This window comes from Hirundo rustica, chromosome 1, assembly GCF_015227805.2.
Source record: "Hirundo rustica isolate bHirRus1 chromosome 1, bHirRus1.pri.v3, whole genome shotgun sequence".
Classification (NCBI taxonomy): Eukaryota; Metazoa; Chordata; class Aves; order Passeriformes; family Hirundinidae; genus Hirundo; species Hirundo rustica.
Window position 1 is genome coordinate 120,778,824 of NC_053450.1, and position 9,885 is coordinate 120,788,708.

At 42.0% G+C, this 9,885-nt stretch overlaps 1 protein-coding gene across 2 annotated transcripts in view; it reads left to right on the top strand.

Moving 5' to 3' along the window:
* Nucleotides 1-4,179, top strand: part of DPH3 (diphthamide biosynthesis 3) — a 154,197-nt gene extending 150,018 nt beyond the window's left edge. For both annotated transcript variants that reach the window (XR_005704004.2, XR_005704000.2), the window contains exon 6: nucleotides 3,559-4,179. The gene's annotated coding sequence lies outside the window, so the exon portion shown is untranslated. The remainder of the gene's footprint in view (nucleotides 1-3,558) is intronic.
* The last annotated feature ends 5,706 nt before the right edge of the window (nucleotides 4,180-9,885 follow it).

Genomic DNA, 9,885 nt, shown 5'->3' on the forward strand with positions numbered 1-9,885 from the left:
TCCTGCAATGTCCGGTCTGCCAAGGAACGGCTTGCCTATTTCACATATTTTCTCTTCGGTACTGACAAATCCCAGATCCTTCTCACCCACGGCAGAACACGTTTCTATCTCAAGGGGCAATATTATTTCAGAAAAAAAAAACCACCCCAAAATTGTGGTTAACACGTGGTGGCAGCAGTGAGTAGCAAGGAAGGAATGATAAAATCGATACTCAAGCTTCAAGGAGCATAAGGCATGGGCAAATTCCGTAGAAGTGTTGAGTTTTCCACGTGCCCATGTTTATAATTCTGCATTCTTTATGCGTATCTTTGCAAGTCCGGGTATGAGTATGGGTTTTATCCCACGCTGTGTGTGTGTGTGTGTGTATCTGAACATTTCCAACGGGCAGTTCAGACCATAGACAGGAACCAGATGATCCCCACAATCACAGGAGCAATGTAACACTTCTTAGCTGTTGCAGCTTTGCCTGCTCCCCAAGCCTAGGTTGCAGCAACTGCTCTTTTAACATCGAATGCTAGCTCAAGGCTGAGGATGGGATGCTGAAGCCAACAGCGGAATGCAGAGAAGACTGTGCCTTGTTATGTTGGGGTGTCATGTCCTTGCTCCTCTTCTTCTAGAGTACTGACAAGAAGGCAAACCTAATTAAGTTAAAATAGAGCTCTATGTAAGAAATTAATAATAATATAGAACCAGTTAAGCAAATAACAACTGTGTTTAATATTTTCATAATTTTCCTTGGAGAAAAATAAATATTAGTTATCTGAACGTTGTCAGCACTATGTTAGTGTCAGGAGACTTAATTCTGGAAATTACTTTGTTACTTTTTGTTACATCTGAGCAGCCTAAAGATCTAGTATCATAGCACTTCTCTGGGCTCTGACTCAAGAAAAGGCACAGTAAGTGTCAGGAAACATGAGAAGATTAGTATTTCTAGCTAATTTTGTGACCTGTGAAGCTGCATTTTCAAATGACAGGCTGCAAATGGCTTAGGAACTGCTTCATGAACTCATCTGCAGCCTGTGGAGCAGGGGTGGAGTAGGTGACTCCAGGGAGCTGAAGGACCTCCCCACCACAGACTGCCTTTGCTCTTCAACCAGCAGAACCTCTTAACCTGAGAAGTTAGGGAGGAACATTAGCATGGATCTGCAGGCATGCCAAGGAATGAAGTCTATCCCCAAAAAAGCTGTCAGCCATTAACCACAACAGTAATTCCAAGCATCCGTCACCTATCATGGAATTAGTGTCATTAGTGAGATGTCCCTTTGAAGGCAGATGAGAGGATGAGAAATCATGACAGCATATTATTGTTTTATAAACAATAAACTAATCAAAAGGTCAACATGTGTAGGTTTTCACTGCTTTTATAAAAATATTATGGACTGCAATTGTCATGGTCCACAAAGTGATGGCAGAGTTGAAGGCAGATGCACTTGCAAGCAACACTGATTTCAAAGCTGTTTCCCCGAGACTGTAGTATTTGTAATAAAGGTGCATGAAGAAGGGATGAAGCACTGTTGAAACACAGCAGTTCTGGAACCATAATGCTAGTGATAGGATTTAATGTAGGAAAAAAAAAAAAAAAAAAATAGTAAGGCGGGACTTTCCACTGATGCAAGAAGTAATGTCCAATGATGCAGACTGGTCAGCCTTGCATTGCCATTTATTTTATCCTGACTAATCATGTGTGAAAGCCATTACTCCTGATGAATCCATATTCCTGTCTGTGTCTTCTCATGATCTGTATTAACTACTGCCACCACACCCTAAAAGTGTCCTCAGTGGGGTTTTATAGTAGCCTTAATGCTGTTGTTCACACAGGTTGATTGATACCTTGGCCTGTGCTGTATTGCAGAGATGATTGTAACATTGCTGGGCTGTAAAGACAAAGGGGAGGGGATGTAGACATTTTAGCATATAGACTTTGAACCCCCCACTTGTTGCCTGAGAAGAAGCGTTATCCTTGCCACAGTAGGGGTGTGTGAGAGAATGCAAGAGAGGAAAAAAACCCCACACGTGACTGGTTCTGCCTGAGCCCAAAGAAATGCCCTGCCAAGGCACCAGTGAGGATTTCTGCAAGAGATCCTATCAGCCCAAAGGAGGAAATGGAGAAAAGATGTTAAGGATCTGTCTTGGGTTTTCTCAGGGGCACCCTGAAATTTTGCTGGCCCACTATGTTTCTCATGCTTGCTCCTCAGGATGGAGCATTGCCTTGGAGGGAAACAGGGAGCAAGAAAGGAGGGCAATATAAATATTATTTGCAATAGCCTTGCATCTTCTAGAGATGGGAATATAGGACAAGTAGAAAGGGGAGCAAAAAATAAAAAAATCCATATTTTCTACTGTTCCCTGTTGCTTTCTTTGTGTTCTTAGCAGGATTAGGATGTCGGGGAACATGTGGCATCACCTTCACCATGCAGCAAATTTCAGTATTCTGTGTGGTCATATGCTACAAAAATGTAGTTGCTAAGTGTGACAGTAGTTTTACAGCACTGTTAGAGGATGGCAGGAACCACGGGCCCATTGCAGTTTCATTAGCATAATTGGCATCCGCACTTATATGGATTCAGCATTACTGAAGCAGTTTCAAAGGGACTGATTATGTGCTGTATTCCTTGGAGCAGTATTTCAGCCAGAGATCCCACTGGGATGGAGCAGACATGAAAAAGAGCCCTAAATTTTATAGTGCTGTGTCAGTACTACTACAAGAAAAGTGTAGTAACTAAAAGAAATTTGTCACACATAGGCACTTACCAGCTTAATGGATTTACATTGTTCTTTTAGATTTATCTTGATCTGCTCTCTGTTATAGCTTCCCTTGATCATCTAACAGGTTTGTTCTTTCCCTAGAAACTGAACTTCAGTGTTTTCTGGTACTTGCATGCAAAATCACTGACTTTGTGATCTAGAAAATAAGGTGTAGCAGCACTCTAACAGCATTAAACTACATGTTTCTGCTAGCAGCAGATTGTGCTCCGAGTTTTTTCTTTTTCTCATTGAAGCAAATTCTCAAATGCAACTGCACAGCCAGCAGGGCAATATCAGCAAGCAGGGTACAACATCATGCACATGCTTGTCCCCAGGTCTAAGGATACAGACTGGAACAGCCAAAAAAATTCTGACTATGGCAACACCTGCTGAGAGCTCCAATCTGTACTTGGATCTTGCTCAAGTTTCAAGGATGTCCCAGCTGCCTTACAGCTCTTACTCCAGCCAGTCTTACACTGCAACATAAAGTCATCAGGATTCCACACTTTTTTTAAAATTATTTTTACCCTGGATGTGCCAGAAAGTGGGTGTACTCCAGGATAATTTTGCACTGGAAGGCTAGTGCAAGGATGCTGAAGAGGGTTGACAAACCTGACTTGTACTTTTGTTTTTGGAAACCACTTCAGTTGTTAGATAAATATAACAATTTTTTGTAACCTGTATGTATATTTGTGTACATATATTATATGTCCTAATATATGGGTTATGCAGATTTAACATCATAAAAATATGTGTATTATGCAGCAAGGAATAGTGAAATAATGAAAAATTATGTTTCTGCTTGTGTTACAGTATGTGTACCTGCAGCTGTGCACAACCTGTGAGACCTGATGGCTGCCAGCTCCCCTGCCCAGGTAGGGACACTGACAACCTCCTGACAAGGACAGAAGCTAATCCAGTGCTGGCTTTTGCTTTCACAGGTAGGAACCCAGGTTCTCATTCTGGAAGGCAGCTGTGACAGCTTTCTGGAGAAAGGTCTCCAACACCTGGTCCCTGCCGTTCAATTACCCAAGAACTTCAGGGATCTGTCCTGAAGTCTCGGGGTTTAGTGGCTACAGGATCCCATCTAGATTTGTCATGAGCTACAAATGAAGAGAGATATGATAGTAATGGAGAGCCAGTAGTCTTTTGGATAGTCCTGTGTCTCTTACCATCACAAGCTAACTTACCCCTTCCTATACCTTGACCATGCAATTAAATGATTTGAATACTATGTTTTCAAATTAATGGGTTAGTGTATTTTCTTAACCCAAAGGGGATTAGAACACTCAGTGTGAATGCTAAATATAATCACAGAAAAGACCACAGGTGCCCTTAAACTGTCTTTGGGACACAGAGAAGAAATTTGTTTTTCCCATTTTCTTCTGTAGATCACTGTGGGAGACAGCAAAGAAATCATCACATATTTCTTTTGATATATCACAGAAAGTAAGCTGTGGGGTGCTGTAAAACACTGTTAAATGCAAATATATTTTGGGAAGGATGATTAGATTTAATAAGGGTATTTAAAACCAGCACTAAATATGTCAGTGAGAATACAAATAGAATAGTTCTGTTATTTTTAAATTAAACTCATATAAGTATTTACATTTCTTTTTAGGATTTTTTTTTTTTTCCTTTTAGAAGAAAGTAAAGAAAAATCTAGGTTTACATAACAAAAGGGACAGTGAGGATTTCCCTGTTTGCTCTCCAGAGTTTTCTTAAGCCTGATATTTTGAATCAATGAGTTGAACAGAAACAGGACAGCTGTGGATCACAAATGTGGAACCAGATACATATGGAATTGATGAGGTGATTAATATCACTTTCCTGTACATTTTGGAGAAAATCCGTTGTGTCCTGTACAGAAGTGTCTGTTTTGATGGGAACAGTCACCATCTATCCCACAACTTCTTTACATGGTTTCAGTGGGAAAAAAAATTACAGTTTCTATCTACAACAGTCATTAGAAATCACATCTAACAAGGAACAAAGGGCTCTAGGTCAAGTAGTGAGTGCCCAGAGACATCCCAGCCTTGCTAACAGGATGTGCTTTCACACATGAATTTGGAAGCAGCCAGTGGAAGCAGTCCCATAACTCATACCTCTGTCTCCCAGGCCTGTGCCCTCCTTGACCATGCTTAGCAGGATTATTCCTGTGACTGCAATGAGCTGGCTCAGTGGACAGGTCTTAGTTAAAGATGATTCGGGGGAAAAAAAAAAAAAAAAAAGTTATTTTTCAGCCTGGCTGCAGAGGTGGCAGAAGCAGGTTCTTGGCAGTGCATCCAGGGATGCTCACATCCCCAGCTGCTTGCAGCAGCTCCTGTGAAACCACAACCTCACTGCAAAACTCCTCTGCTTAGGAATAGGAAAGCGTGAAGGGCATGCTATTAGCTCACTTTATCCACCCTGCTGTTTCCTGACATGGAAGAGCACCAAGCTGGGTCAGAGGAGCTGGAAAAGGGATTGTGTGATAATGGAAATGATGGTAGTGCCAGCTCCAAGCATTCAGAAATCCTGAGCTGGGCTGGCAGAAGTCATAAGGTCTTTAAAAATAAGAAAGGTAGTATTTATTTTAATTCTTGCTGCAGTCTTAACCTTTAGGGTACATGAGATACTGAATGCACGTCTTCTTTGACTTTTCAGAGAGACTAGATTGATACGATCACAAGCCAAGGTTTACATACCACTCAGAAAATATAACCAGCCTTTTCTTGGTGGCTCTGTATCTACCCAGCATATCTGACACTTTTTTATCAGAAAATTGAATCTGACTCTGATAAAAGTTACGAAGCTGCTGTGGTGGGCAGGTGCTGCCTGGAGCTGGCCGCGATTCCTTGCTGCCAGCTCTGGGGGAGCAGTGAGGCCCCCGAGCTGCAGGCACCCAGTGCTGATGGGTGAGCTCCCGGACCACTGAACTGCTGCTGTGCCACACACCCCAGTTTGGGTCACAGCCTGCTCCAGAGCCTGCCAAGTAAGTTGTCATCAGGAAATACTTTTCCCCTGCACTCTGCTGATTTAATTTGGCAAATCCTCTGAAGATCAAAACCTCCCATGAACCAGTAAAAGTTTCAGATTATGCGTATCTCCTCTTGGGTTTATGGGTGATCAAAGAATGCCCATATGCATTATTTATTATGCAGTTGAAGTGTTTTGACAGAGTTGGAAAATTGGCTATCAGGAGATGGTTCCAGCTCAGCACTGCTGATGGTCCGAGAGAAATCACAAGAATTATGACATTGGGTGAAAAATCTGCAGCTCAGCACATGCTGAGCACAGACCTGCCAATACACACACACAGATCTATATCTCACATTGAGATACGCATTTTTTTACTACTGTAATTAGCGTGCCAACTTTCTTCTTCCCTCCCCTCCAGTGTGTCCTCACACTGCTTGGCCTAATGCAGGCCTGTCCAAAAGACTGCTGTAAGAAAACAAACACTGATTTCAGGTGCATGAATATGTGATTCCCAGCCAAAAGCACTTTGCCTTGCACAGCACTTCTGGTTTGCATTGTGAGTCATTACATGTACCTGTGAACAGTGGGCTAAGCAGTCACAGCCCGTTTTATGCAGGATCTGGCCACATCAGTGCAGAGGGAATCGCTGGGTTCCCATGGTGGGAGGGCAGTGGTGCAGTGACCTCAGCCCCAAAGATGTAAATGGCTGTACCAGATGTGAGGTGAAGGAGTTTGTGCTGGATTTTTCCACAGGGGAGAAGCAAAGGTATCAGACACTAAAAGGACTTTTGAGGTACACTTTATTTGTATTTGTTTGGCACAAAGAGAAGCACAATTCTGGCCAGTCTCCACAAGTGAAGCTATTAACAATATCTAACACCAGATATGATCATGCAGTGGAGCTGATCCATTGCTCTCACCAGATGCAGTGCAAGGCTGGCACTGACAGTGCTGGGTGGCTGGGGAAGGTGCAATACAGGCTGCAGCAAGCTGGCTTCCTTTTCTCTCCAAAAAGCTGCCAGAGGATTCGGGACACTTTCTGTGCTATGATGCTCTGATAGACAGACATACTATTTTCTGGAAGTGTTAAAAGTATAGCCAGATTCATTCACCTCGACTTCACTGTTTTGCCCCTAACAAAAATGTTTCAGACCCATGAAATCCACCTGAGCTCAGCAGCTCTGCCCTTTGGCTGGGCGCTGCTATAGCCACAACCTTTTCCACCAAACCCCCAGCAGGAAGGACCCTCAGAAGCCTCCTCTGTCCCCATTTAGGCACTCCTGTCACTTTGCCAGGGCTGTTGGCAGTCGTGCCGCCCTGCCTGTGGCAGGGAATCCGCTGAAAACCAATCCAGCCACGTCCTCAGCCCATCATCACTCCTGTGAGTGCCAGACACCGGTCAGGTTACCGGGAGCTGACACAGCCAGCGCTGCTGCCCCATCCCTGCAGCCTGCACCACCGCCACCTGCCTCAGGCTTGCAGGCCATCATCTCTGGGACAGAAACTGCATTGTTTTCTACCAAAACGGCGTCTTTGCAGCTGAAAGGGTGTAAGCTTTGATGCTTACAGAAAGTTGTGAAAGAAATGAAGAGCAGAAAATCTTATCTGGAACAGTAATGCAAATAGTAATGACACCAATAAAAAGAAAACTTCGGCATTCGGCCAAATGCCTGCTCTAAATGAAAGCAGTAAAGAAATATATATATTTATATGGGTATAACATACAGTTATGTGTGGGTGGATGTGTCTGAGCTATAGTGCAGGGAGGATGCTACTTATCCTTGGATCCATGGCAGGTCTAACAGCGATTCCGCTCCTTGATTCGTATTTCAGAGGGTGCTCAACTTAAACCCAACTGTGACGCTAACGCAGTTCTACAGTACGACTGCAGGACATAATTCTTAGGAACATAATAAATAAATTTCAGATTATTTTACAGAATTGGAAAACCTGCAGTTTAGAGACATAACTACACAGTGTGTGCAGCACTGTCAATACATGCTCACATTCCAGTTCACTTACTAATGGGCATGTGGGCAAATGCAAATCTTTCCCTTAAATCAACACTGTGTTGCAGACCAGTCACGTGTACAAATTCATTGCCAAATATGTTACATGGAACTTTTCCAGAATTTCTGTTAAATTATGTTATTTAAGTGTTTGTAAATTTAAATTTAGCAAATTCACCTTATTGCAATGTAGCACTCTACAGCAAGTACTTTGGGGAATATTTGGTGTTAATGTCTTCAGTAAAAGAGCTTTCATTACCTTCATCCTAGTGCTGGCTGATGTGGAGGTTATTCTCTCCAGTTTTCTGAGAAAAGTATCATACTTTGCTATGTAGAAAATGAAAACACAGGTTATTAGCATACCCTACAAGTTAAGAAACTGAGGCTGTATCAGGTAAGGAGGGAGAGCAGATCACCAATACAGATTCTGGGCAGAAAACACACCATATGCAGCTTGCTGGAGCTCAGGGCTCAATCTTTGCACCTACTAAAGAAAAAAACCCCCACTGATTTCAGTGCTGTAGTGGCAGACCCGGCTATCAAAGAGCTGAAATGCCTTTCTGATTTCATTTGTTGTGGCATATGTTCGGGGGGGGGCGGGGCGGGGGGGCAGGAAGAGCAAGCTATCAAATCCTAATTAATAATAAAGCTGGAGCTATTTTAATGCATTTCTCTGTGTATATCAACTGTCAGGTCCAGAGCAGCTCCAAAATCAGTAGTAATGAAAAATCTCAGACTAAAGTATCCATATATTAGGCTCTCTAACTACTGCAACTGACAACAGTACTAACCCATACCTGTACGACTCCATTTTGTTTTAATATTTTATACAAAAGGAAATCCTTTAGCATGAGAGTGAAGACAACATCATGAAAACAGGAATAAAGTTGTCCATTAAGATGCAAAGATAAATGCAAACTGTTTGCTTCATTTTTTCTTCTTTGAGTTACAAATTTCTTGCTGTCATGAAAAACCTTTTCATCTTTCCTGAAATTCATCACTGTGGCACTGGGTTGACAAATGTATTCATCACAGTAGTGTACTTCCCAGAGATTCCTGTCTTCTGCCTCAAGCACTTTATTCCTTTAGATGATAAAAGTATTTTTTCTGAGAAGAGTTTACATACATATCTGTGTGGCTGTAGGCTCACGCACATCATCAAAGTATTCAAAAAAAATCGTACTTACAAAAAAACCCCAAAAACACTAGTTTAAGGAGGGATATTCTTTATGACAGAATCTTATTTTCACAATGGCTGCACAGTGATCATCCTTCCACTGTGTTTGGACAGTGAAATGCTCTCTGCTGTAGCAATTAAGGAGCATACAAGCATATTTTATGAACTTAAAAGTTTAGTTGGAGGTTCTCAATGTGTGGCAATGCAGCTACATTACTACATTTGGACGTGTAATAGCCATTTCCATAAGATGGCATCAGGCAACACATTATTACTAGGTAGAATATGTGTGTATAGCTATAGCATTTTGGTTTATATAGCTGTCCTGAAGGGAATGAGAGCTGAGAAGGTTGACCATTACTGCAGCAACTGTGGTATTGGAAAAATAATCTTTCCTTCATCTTCACTTTTCTTCATACGCACTGTTCCCTTTTTAATGGCACCTACTCACAGAGGATTGGGTGTGAAAGGGGAACTTGTGAAAGCAGAACCCCAACTTGTCCTACTTTCTGAGCTCACGTTGTGTAATGTAGCTAATTTTCAGAAGTCTCATTTCCACTGGAATTTGGCTAGTGGAAAAAAAAGTCTTTTCCCTTGTTTCCCTGCCCCCACCTTGGAGACCACTTCAGTGCTTTGTAGCCAAATACATAAACTATTCACTGGAATCACTTGCCCACAATTGAAACCAAACCAGTTTGAAAGCAAAAACCAGAGGATACAGTCAATAAGGGATCTTCATCTCATCAGGAGAGGAAATTTATGTATGCAGAAATCCTCTTCTCTGAACAGGCATCTGGTTTCAATATTAGAATTATATCATCCACCATCAGAAATGGGTTTGGATGCCCAAAAGCTTCTTATTCAGAACTCAGATCTTCTATTTTGCTTCTCGCATGAAAAATCAACATTTCCATTTTAATACTTTGACTACTTCCACTTAATACTTTGCTACAGAACTGGCGAAATGTATTTCAACAAAATATCCCTGTGTAG